At 37.3% G+C, this 12,308-nt stretch overlaps 1 protein-coding gene and 1 pseudogene across 4 annotated transcripts in view; both read left to right on the top strand.

Moving 5' to 3' along the window:
* Nucleotides 1-12,308, top strand: part of RYR2 (ryanodine receptor 2) — an 828,134-nt gene that overhangs the window by 210,242 nt on the left and 605,584 nt on the right. The gene's annotated exons all lie outside the window — the stretch shown is intronic.
* On the top strand, nt 10,580-11,189 carry LOC118845860 (annotated as a pseudogene).

Here is a 12,308-nt window from a genome sequence, read left to right as displayed (position 1 = left end):
AAAGGGAGGGGACTGCTACTACTTCTAGCTACCCATTATAGGATATTTGAAATCATACTTCTGACTTTCATAGTTTCCAGTTTTCTCTTCTGTCAGAGCAGTAGTAGAGTATGATTCTCCATCCTTTCTTTCTTTTAACTTTTCATTTTCTTAATAAATGATTTTTGGAGAAATGGAGAAAAGATGCAAATAGATAGTCTCTAAGTAATGATTGAATATTTTAGGTACCTGCCATGGCTTCCTTAAAGAAGCAATTTACTCTTGGTGTCCAATTATAATCAATTAGGCATGTGATACAAAAGAATCGATCAGCCTGATTTTTTATAAATATTCATGTACATTTCCACGGATATCAGAGAAGTATTTTAATCAACCCAAACTGACAAGGTGAGTTGTGAAGTGATGAAAAAGGTGAGGTAGCATTTGATTAAGCTTTGAGCATGATGCAAAACTACTCTTTTGTGAAAGATTTTTGCGCGGGTGTTTAGTCTGAAGATTTCATTAGCTTCCAGCCTCTGTCCATCTCACTTTTCAGATTCAGGAGAAGCTGCTTTCTTCAACAGCAAGCAAATGCCATTACATAAAAAGATCCTATTTAAATGAAACTAGATGCTCTTCCCTATCCACTGTAATATCCTCTACAAAGAGAGAGAATCTTGTTTTCAATTCCTTCACCAAAAAATCACTGCTGCTGCTCAGTTTGCTTGCGGGGACTGATTCAAAAAGCCTAGTCTTTTATTCACTGCGTGGATTTATGCTTCTTGAACAGAGAAAGAAAAGTGAAGGGATTGAATTAGGTGATCTCTAAGGTCTCTTCCAGCTTTATATTCTATGATTCTGAGGCTGGTCTATAACTAACCTAGGCAGACTGAAGCAGGAGACCTTAGTTTGTTGGTTTGAAAAGGCTGTCAAACAGGAGAGTGAACTCATTAACTAAAGCAGTAGGGAAAATAGTTCATTTTTATCAATTTCCCTTTCTTTGGTGTCATTTCCCCAAATTTATTGGGAAATCATGATGGTACATTATGTAGTAATCTTTCATTTTTACTGACATCCTCTAAGGGTATTTATTATTCACTCTCATAAAAATGTGTTGTTGATTATTAATGATGTATAATCATTGTGATGATCAGGATGAACTCTTCTTATTCAGGGGAAACATTTTAGATAATAAAAATGTTAATACAAGAGTAATTGCTGGTAGCTAGAAGAAATAGCCATTTTAAAATGAAGTCTTGTGTCTAACAAATACTTATTCAATTATAGTTTGAATTGGACAAACATTTATGAAATATCTATTCTGTCCAAACTGTGAACTAGGTATTGGGGGGAGATGTAAGGTTTATCTGTCACAGTGCTTCTTTCATGTCTTATAGTCCAATAAGGTATTAAAAACATTTACAGATAATTATAATACATAATAATACATGAGAAATAGAACAATGCAATTTTCTTTCATCTTTCAGCTCACTTGTGGGATGTACTACGTGTTTTCCAAATTTATGCATTAAAAAGATCTTTAATAAGTGACTTTACTCCATAAAATCATGTTGTTGTTCCTACACTGAAAATATAGTACGTGAATGAAAAGAAAATAGCTATTGCAAATTAGGGTTTGGAACAATTTAGTGCAAAGGGAGGAGAAAGAAACGAGACAATGACAGGGAAAGTGTCTGACTTTTCAGCATTTTTCCTGGTGTTTGCTTAGGAGCACTTTTGCTGTATTTATATAATTAATTTTTTTTCTTTTTCTCATTATTCAAGAGAAAGTGAGGCAATTGATGACTATGGAGGAAAGAAGATTAATTTTATTGTAATTCTTTGTGAATATTCAATTTGTTTTATATAACTGAATCACAAGTAAAGCAGAATTCTGGTGTTCAAGGGTAGTAAAAAGTAAAACTCTAGATACTTAAAACTTATAAATGCTGCATTTGGGCAAAAAAAGGGCAGTGTTGAATCATAATAAGAAAGAAGAATGGTTATGAATAAGACAGTGAAACAATTTCCTCAAAATAATTTTCCTCTGGTGTTGGCATGATTATTTTATCTGATGCCAAATATAAAGCAAAAATAATATGCAGGAGATGGTTGTAGGAGAGAGTGTTGTATAACTGTTGATACCACCTAGTGTGTTAGGCAGTATAATCAGAGATGGGGAAATCAAGGAAAGATGCAGAATTCAAAGTGAGAGGTGAAAATTTATTTCTTTTCAAAAACAATATAAAAGTGTTAAAATATTATAGGAAATATCTCAGTAGACTTTTCTCTGAGGAGCTAAAATTCTTTTTAAAAATCATTTAGGGAATTCTAATAGTATATCTAGAATATAGAAGGTAAGGATTGTATTATTAAAATTCTCAAATATGCCTATCCTGCCCCAACCTCTCTGAGGATCTCCAATCTCACATCTCCAATTGCCTTTCAGACATTGAATTCAAACTCTAAATGGATGTCCAGTAGACATTTTAAACTCAGCATGTCCCAAACTGAATTCATTATCTTTCCCCCTAAACCTTTCCATTGCCAGCTTATACCTTGCAACCTAAGTATAACCCTGACTCCTCACTATCTCACACTCCCATACACAAGTTGTTGCCAAAACCTGTTGATCTCACCTTTGCAACTTCTCTTTGCAATGTTCTTTACCTCCCCCCCCAAACCTTTCTCCTCTGATACTGCCACCATTCTATAGTCTGAGGTTTTTTCACTGTCTGTTCATTTTCCTAGTTAATTACTTGACTTCTGAGCTCTCTGTCAAAGTATGACTGCTTCTAGAGTGGAGAATGCTCTGTCCTGAGCTTTAGGGGTTTTGTACAGCTGTCTTTAGAGCTACTTCCAGGCACCTGTAAATTTTCCGTTCTTCTGAGGTGGTATGATCCAAGGAGAGGTATACTGTCACCATTGTGGTACAAGCAATCATTAACTCATATTTGGAGTATTGCAATAGCCTGCTGGTGGGTATGCCACTTCTAGTGTCTTTAAGCCATTCCAATCTGTCCTCCATTCAGCTGCCAAAGTGATTTTCCTAAAGCTTACGTCCAAATGTGTCACCTCTCTACTCAGTAAACTCCAATGGCTTCCTATCACCTCCAGGATCAAGTACAGAATTCTCTGTGGCAAAGCCCTTCACAACCTGGCACTCCCCCACTCCTTTCTTGTCTTCTTATAGTTACTCCCTACCATATACTCTTCCATCCAGTAACGCTAGTCTCCTTGCCACTTCATGAATAAGACATTCTATCTCTTGGATCCAGGCATTTACTCTGACTGTCCCCTATGTCTGGAATGTTCTCCTTTATCTCTATTTGCTAGCTTCTCTGGCTTCCAAGTCCCAACTAAAATCCTATCTTCTATAGGAAGGCTTTCCCAATCCCTCTTAATTTTTATACTTTCCCTCTACTATTATTTCCTATGTATTCTATATATCACTTGTTTGTACATTTTGTTTGTTTGTTTTCTCCTTTACTAGATTGTTAGCTTCTTGAGGGTAAGAACTATCTTTTGCCTCTTTTTGTATCCCCAGTGCTTAGCACAGTGTCTGGCACATAGTAGTTATTTAATAAATGTTCATTAACTATTAGAAAAGGAAAAAATGTTCAGTTTATATAGTCTTTCAAGTTCTATAGTTTTGTGTGTTGTACCTCTTAATGGACAAAAATATGTATATGGTCACAATAAGCTGATAATTCTTGGCAGTCTAAGTCTTCCAAGTGCTTGCAGATAATTAGATAATGTGACATGATTTCCTAATTGGCATGTTTAAATGAAAGAACAACAATTAGGGTCTGTGTTGGAAAAAAAGTTTTCTTCTTTGTACTGGAGAGCTAGTTAATTCCAGGATGTCAATTTCAGCTAGAATTGTGCATTTTTGGAAGTTACACCAATTAGCATGCTTGTTAATTTTTTTCTACTTTAACCAATAAAAAAAGGTATAGCCATCATCCTTCTGCTTCAAGCAGTTAATTTTGCATGTCTATAAGTAATGCTTCCAGAGTAAATATTCATATTTAATGAACATAATACGCTAATCTTATGTAAATGGATGGAGGATACTTTTCACAGGGATCTTTATAGTCATGCTTAATTTAATATTTTAAATAATAAATTATATTTTGTATGCTAGTGTATAATTCAAAGATATTATTCCTTTACAGGCAATTGATTTTGTGTGTGTGTGTGTGTGTGTGTGTGTGTGTGTGTGTGTGTGTAATTGTAGGCAAACAATGAACAGTGAGTCACACATTGGGATTCTTATCTCTTCAAATGACCTCAATAAGGATAATCAAACATTTTAATAAATTTGTTATACTGAAATAAATTGCATGTGATACACAAAAATTTATCTTTAAATTACTGAATTTAAATGTTTTATCAGTGCTAGATACAAGAATGTATTAAATTCTTAGTATCTTAAGTATTACGGAACATACACTAGAAACAAGAAGCGTTGTTTTAAGTCAACTAGCTTATAAGCTAGTTGGGGAAAGATGTTTATAAAGACCCTCAGGAAAGGAGTACGCAGCTTATTTGTTTGTTTAGTGGGACTGGGTCTCCTTATCTTCACCAGGCTGGGCACAGTGACTCCTCATGGGCCTAATCCCAATGCTAATTAGCATGGAAGCTTTTATATGCTCCATTTCTGACTTGGACTAGTTTACCTCTCTTTAGGCAGCCTGGTGGCCCTCTGGTTCCCAGAGCTCATAATATTAGTGCTGGACTTAGTATGGAGGCCTGATTGACTTTATCCCTACTGTAGTTCAGAATTCCCACACTTAAGTGATCCACCAGCATCAGCCTCCCTAACAATAAGGCTACAGGTGTGTGCCACCACAGCAGGCAAAAAGACAGTATATAAACCAGTGTTGGAATGTGAAGCCTAGATTGTAAATGATATAGGACTTCAAAGAAAGAAAAGATCATTTTGTACTAGACTAGTCAGGGAAAATTATAGGGTTAACTGAGGCTATGGAACACATTTTGTTTTTATTTTTAAATTTTTTGTAAAGCTCACTAGCCTCTATGGCAATCAGACCCAGAGTAGCCTCTACCTGAGCACCATGCTCTAACAAACTGTACTTAACTTATCCACTCTCTTTCTTGAGGCTTCTATGAACACTATGAAAAAATCCTCATAATAAGTGAAAAGATAATGGCAGGATGAAAGTAATCAAAATGGCCCTTAATGAGGAGAATGAAACTTTTTTCTCAGAGTTCAATTTTGCTGTGACTGTGGGTGTAAATGTATGTGTACCTGCGGGTAAGAAGAAACTAGCAGATATATGTACAAATGTGCTCAAAACTACTTTTTCTTGATTTAAAAAATCATACTTTTATTCCTTAGAGTTAGGTTTCAGGTATAATTAGACAAATTTTGAATTTCAGAGATAAAATCAAATATACATATATGTATGTGTGTGTGTGTGTGTGTGTGTGTGTGTGTGTGTATGGAAAACTTTCTAATGTGTTATTCAATTTTGTTATATGTGTGTATTTCATATGTTAAATTCTTTTATACCATGTGTTTTTCTTTTTCCCCATTTTTTCTTGGTTGTAGAATGTTGAATGCTGGTATTAATGAGTGTCTTTGGGAGTAGTTTTACCCCTTTAGTATCTTTCTTTTTTAATAATGGAGAGGTGAGCCATGTACCTCTGAGAGGAAGGAGCCAAGAAACAGTATTTTTACTCTCTCTCAGAGGACTTGAATGGTGGCAGAAGCCTTGTACTATGCAATTGGAAAATGATAAAGCTAGGGCATGACACAACCTTTAATTTGTTAAATGGAATCTTTGAATAAGAAATAAGATTGTAGACCATAATCACAATGAGTTTCTGAGTAAAGTCAGAGTAGGAGCTTTCTGAGGGGGTGAGGGGAGACAGAAACGGAGAAAAGGGACAGAGACAGAGAGAGTGATAGGTAGAGACAGAAAGGGATGGAGAGACAGAAAGAGAAGGAGAGAGAGATAGAGACAGAGACACAGAGAGACACAGAGAAAGAGAGATATTCTTCAGTTCTATTGACATAAGTCTCTCAAAGCCACAAGACAGTAAGTAGTTTCTGGCACCCTAGAACTGCTAAAAAACAAAAAGTTTTGTGCCATGACAGTTATTATTCTGCCATTGTGAATATTTAATGTTCTCATTGGGGCTTTTAGGAGAATATGTTTTACCAGCACATGTAGTGCCATTATATTGTAAACCAAGCCCAGGAATTTTAATTATGCTGAAGGCTCTGGGTACTAGAGCTGCTGACAAATTCATAATGTGTTTTAAATCACTGTGCTAGAAAGTACAAATTAAAGGTTTGACCTGGAATAAGCACTTTTAAAATGTTTTGGAAAATAACTTCTTTGGGTGAGGCTTGTTCTGGTATGTTCATCTGAAGAATATGGTTCAATTTATTTTCATAAGGTATCCATCTATTCATTAGGCACTTCACTACTATGTAGTAGGGAAATACATACATACATACATACACACACACACACACACACACACCCCTAAACTCAAGCAAAAATCTGAAGCTGTGGGTTCCAATCTTGTCCCTATACTTACTAGTAGTCTATGTGATTTGGGGATGGGCACTTAAACTCTCTAGTTTTCTCCTCAATAAAACAGATGTAATGCATGTCCTAACTTCTCAGGGCTGTTAGGAGTGCTAAATGAGATAAGGTACATGACAACATCTTGACTATAAAACATAACACAAGACTAATTAACACACATAGTATGACTACCATTCTGCCTATGTAAATTGTCAAAAGAGATATGGTAGGAAAATAATATTGCCTCTAATTTACTTACTAAATTCCCATGGTAGAGATAATAATTTTGAGGTATTAGGTAGAGGTGATAATCTCAAGTAATTCCAGGTATTAGAAATGTTAACCATGTGGCTTTTACGTAGATGGTAGGTATTTTGAAGGCAGGGTTCTGATCGTCTACTTCACAGTGTTGATGCCATAATCACATGCTCTTTGTACACTCTGGTAACATTAATTAAATGGAAAAATTGATTATTTATAAAAATTGTCATATAATTCTATTCCTCTTTTGAACAATATATTAAAAAGTTTTTTCCTTATTACTTTTTTTTTTGGCTCTGGGCATTTTCTTTTTTCTTTCTTTTTTTTTAGTTTATTTATTCATTTGTTTGTTTATTTATTTATTTAATATTTTTAGTTTTCAGCATTGATTTTAACAAGAGTTTGAATTACAAATTTTCTCCCCATTTCTACCCTCCCCCTACTACAAGATGGCATATATTCTGATTGCCCCGTTACCCAGTCAGCTGTCCCTTCTGTCACCCCTCTCCCCCCATCCCCTTTTCCCTTACCTTCTTGCAGGGCAAGATAGATTTCTATGCCCCATTGCCTGTATATCTTCTTTCCTAGTTGCATGCAAAAACTGCTTTTTGAACATCTGCTTTTAAAACTTTCAGTTCCAAATTCTCTCCCCTCTTCCCTTCCCACCCCACCTTGTGAAAGACTAACTGTATTTTGCTCCTTCCTATCCTATCACCCTTTGTTCGATTTTTATTTTATTCCTCTTTTGAACAATATATTAAAAAGTTTTTTCCTTATTTCTTTTTTTTTTGGCTCTGGGCATTTTCTTTTTTCTTTCTTTTTTTTTTAGTTTATTTATTCATTTGTTTGTTTATTTATTTATTTAATATTTTTAGTTTTCAGCATTGATTTTAACAAGAGTTTGAATTACAAATTTTCTCCCCATTTCTACCCTCCCCCTACTACAAGATGGCATATATTCTGATTGCCCCGTTACCCAGTCAGCTGTCCCTTCTGTCACCCCTCTCCCCCCATCCCCTTTTCCCTTACCTTCTTGCAGGGCAAGATAGATTTCTATGCCCCATTGCCTGTATATCTTCTTTCCTAGTTGCATGCAAAAACTGCTTTTTGAACATCTGCTTTTAAAACTTTCAGTTCCAAATTCTCTCCCCTCTTCCCTTCCCACCCCACCTTGTGAAAGACTAACTGTATTTTGCTCCTTCCTATCCTATCACCCTTTGTTCGATTTTTCTCCCTTGACCCTGTACCTTTTCAAAAGTTTTTGCTTTTGATTGCCTCTTCTCCCATATGCCCTCATTTCTATCATACCCCCTTTTTATCTCCTTCCTCCTTCTTTCCTGTGGGGTAAGATATCCAATTGAGTGTGTATGTTATTCCCTCCAGAAGTCAAATCCAATGAGAGCAACATTCACTCATTCCCCCTCACCTGCCCCCTCTTCCCTTCCTACAGAACTGCTTTTTCTTGCCACTTTTATGTGAGATAATTTACTCCATTCTATCTCTCCCTTTCTCCCTCTCTCAACACATTCCTCTCTCATCCCTTAATTTGATTTTTTTAAGATATCATCCCTTCATATTCAACTCACCCTGTACCCTCTGTCCATATATATATATATATATATATATATATATATATATATATATATATATACCCTTCAGCTACCCTAATACTGAGGTCTCATGAATTTTACACATCATCTTTCCATGTAGGAATGTAAACAAAACAGTTCAGCTTTAGTAAGTCCCTTATGATTTCTCTTTCTTGTTCATCTTTTCATGTTTCTCCTGATTCTTGTGTTTGAAAGTCAAATTTTCTATTCAGCTCTGGTCTTTTCACTGAGAAAACTTGAATGTCCTCTGTTTTATTGAAAGTACATATTTTGCCTTGGGGCATGATACTCAGTTTTTCTGGGTAGGTGATTCTTGGTTTTAATCCTAGCTCCATTGGCCTCTGGAATATCATATTCCAAGCCCTTCAATCCCTTTATGTAGAAGCTGCTAGATCTTGTGTTATTCTGATTGTGTTTCCACAGTACTCGAATTGTTTCTTTCTGACTGCTTGCAGTATTTTCTCCTTGATCTGGGAGCTCTGGAATTTGGCAACAATGTTCCTAGGAGTTTTCTTTCTGGGATCTTTTTCAGGAGGTGATCAGTGGATTCTTTCAATTTCTATTTTACCCTCTGGCTCTAGAATATCAGGGCAGTTCTCCTTGATAATTTCTTGAAAGATGATGTCTAGGCTCTTTTTTTGATCATGGCTTTCAGGTAGCCCAATGATTTTTAAATTCTCTCTCCTGGTTCTATTTTCCAGGTCAGTTGTTTTTCCAATGAGGTATTTCACATTGTCTTCCATTTTTTCATTCCTTTGGTTTTGTTTTATATTATCTTGATTTCTCATAAAGTCATTAGCTTCCACTTGCTCTAGTCTAATTTTAAGGTAGGATTTTCTTTAGTGGTCTTTTAGACCTCCTTTTCCATTTGTCTAATTCTGCCTTTCAAGGCATTCTTCTCCTCCTTGGCTTTTTGGAGCTCTTTTGCCATTTGGGTTAGTCTATTTTTTAAGGTGTTATTTTCTTCAGTATTTTTTTGGTCTCCTTTAGGAAGTCATTGACTTGTTTTTCATGGTTTTCTCACATCATTCTCATTTCTCTTCCCAATTTTTCCTCTACTTCTCTTACTTGCTTTTCCAAATCCTTTTTGAGCTCTTCCATGCCCTGAGACCAGTTCATGTTTTTCTTGGAGGCTTTTGATGTAGGCTCTTTGACTTTGTTTACTTCTTCTGGCTATATGTTTTGACCTTCTTTGTCACCAAAGAAAGATTTCAAAGTCTGAATCTGAATCTGAGTCCATTTTCACTGCCTGGCCATGTTCCCAGCCAATTAACTTGACCCTTGAGTTTTTCGTTGGGGTATAACTGCTTGTAGAGTAGAGAGTATTTTGTCCCAAGCTTGAGGGGCTGCACTGTTGTTTTAAGAGCTATTTCTACACAGCAAGCTCTGCCACACCAGTGCTCCTCCTCCCCCAAGAACCACTGAGCCGGATCGGGACTCAGATCTGAGCAGGCTTTGCACTCCTGTTCTGATCTGCCACTTAATTCCTCCCACCAACTGGGCCTGGGGCCAGAAGCAACTGCAGCTGTAGTTCTGTAGCTGCATCACCTCTGCTGCTCCCAGGGAGGTGACTGAACTGCAAACTCCTTTCACTCTGTCCCAGAAGTTTTCTTTCCACTAACCTTCTCTGTTGTCTTTGGTGTTTGTGGGTTGAGAAGTCTGGTAACTGCCACAGCTCACTGATTCAGGGTGCTAGGGCCTGTTCTGCCTGGCTCCCAGTCTGGTTGGTCTGGGCACAGCCCATGCTGGGCTCTGCTCCTCTCTGCTCCCAGCTCCGTGGGATAGACCTTACCCAGTGACCATCCAGGCTGTCCTGGACTGAAGCCCTGCTTCCCTCTGGTATTTCGTGGGTTCTTCAGTTCTAGAATTTGTTCAGAGCCATTTTTTATAGGTTTTTGGAAGGACCTGGGGGAGAGCTTTAGGCCAGTCCTTGCTTTCCAGCCACCATCTAAGTTTTTTCCTTATTTCAAGCCTACATTTGACCATTTTTAATTTCTACCTGTTCTGCCTAGCTCTGCTTTCTAGGGCCAACTATACCAAATCCATTTCTCTTCTAATTAAATCCTTTAAGAGAAGTTAAGTGGGTCACGTAGCTATAAGATGGCTTAGGAGAATTTGAACCCATCCATGTGTGTTCCTTTTGAGTTGACTTATTATTTCTTCCTTAAATTAACTAACATATCTCTTCCCTTGAGCCATCCTAGGTAATCATTTAAAATGGTGAGGTACTCTCTTAATCCAGAGAACCCCACAAAATCATGCAAGTCAAGGGGTTCAAATCTCGAGGTCCACTTCAAGAACACCCGTGAAACAGCCCAAGCTATCAAGGGCATGCATATCCGAAAAGCTACCAAGTATTTGAAAGATGTCACATTGAAGAAACAGTGTGTTCCCTTCAGTCGGTATAATGGTGGAGTTGGCAGGTATGCCCAGGCTAAGCAGTGGGGTTGGACACAGGGTCGTTGGCCCAAAAAGAGTGCTGAATTCTTGCTGCATATGCTTAAAAATGCTGAGAGTAATGCAGAACTGAAGGGTTTGGATGTGGATTCTCTTGTCATTGAGCATATCCAGGTTAACAAGGCTCCCAAAATGTGACGGCGTACTTATAGGGCTCATGGTCGAATCAACCCATACATGAGTTCTCCTTGTCATATTGAGATGATACTCACTGAAAAGGAACAAATTGTTCCTAAACCAGAAGAGGAGGTTGCTCAAAAGAAAAAGATATCCCAGAAGAAACTGAAGAAACAAAAGCTTATGGCACGGGAGTAAATAATGACATTAGAGTGCAAATAAAAAGCAAAATGAAAACAAAAAAAAATTAACTAACATATTGCTTGATATCAAATCTTTAAAATATGTAAGTCCTAGCTTTTGGAAGATTAGTTTGGACCCTGATCAAGGATGATACTTAAATTTATGAAATGTTCCACATATTTTAAAGAAGCAGTCTGATATAGTAGATAAAATCCTGCCCTTGGAGTCAGGGAGACTTGGTTCTAAATCTTGACTCAGATACTTACTAGTGTATCAAGGGCACTTGTTGAACTAAGTGCTAAGGAGCCCATTTTTGGTTACCAACACACTCTCTCTGTCTCTCTCTGTCTCTTTCTCTCTCTCTCTTATTCCCTCCCTCATAATATCTTGTTTCATATTTATTTGTAAATTTCAAGGGGGTTAGTGATTGTATTTTAATTATAGATAAAGGTCATTCACTAGTTCAGGGGAAAGGTCAGCACCCTGAACCATGGGGAAAATACAAGCAGAGAAATATTAGCACAGAGATCTAATAGACAGGGCTCCAACAATCTAAACAAAGTAATAGATGCATTATCACCAGACAGGGAGTACCAACATCTAGGTTCACAAAGGGGGGCAGACCTTAACAATGGCTACCCAGAGTCTGGTCTGGCTATATCAGAAAGACCTCAGGTGAACATTCTTCCCATGAGTGAGTCCCAAAGCATAATCTCACTTCAGAATATATGTATACTTTTGGCTAATAGGCTCAGAGCCAGAAGGCATCACAATGCTCCTGACTCAGTGACTAATTAGCTTAGTACCAAAAGGTGTGAAAGCCTTCCTGAAAGCAAGCCTCCCCTTAAGCAATGTTTCCCTTAGGCAAGTTGCAAGTGCCTCCCTCAATGGGCTATGTGACTCAAGATCTATCACAGCTGTGAACTGGGCCAAAGTCAAAGCAGCAAGACATCCATGGTTGAAATACCTGTGTACCTTTAGACCTGGGAACATGGCCCCTGTTCCAAGGAAAAAAGGGGACATTTGGTCACATAGGTCTATTAATGGACTGGAAAGATCTTATATCCCATTAGCTTTACAACTAGTTATGTGACCCTCGACAATTATCTTAACCCCTCTGCGCCTCAATTTCTTC

The sequence above is a fragment of the Trichosurus vulpecula genome, chromosome 4 (genome assembly GCF_011100635.1).
Source record: "Trichosurus vulpecula isolate mTriVul1 chromosome 4, mTriVul1.pri, whole genome shotgun sequence".
NCBI lineage: Eukaryota > Metazoa > Chordata > Mammalia > Diprotodontia > Phalangeridae > Trichosurus > Trichosurus vulpecula.
The sequence above is the reverse complement of the archived record's forward strand: the minus strand, read 5'-3'. Positions and strand labels throughout refer to the sequence as shown.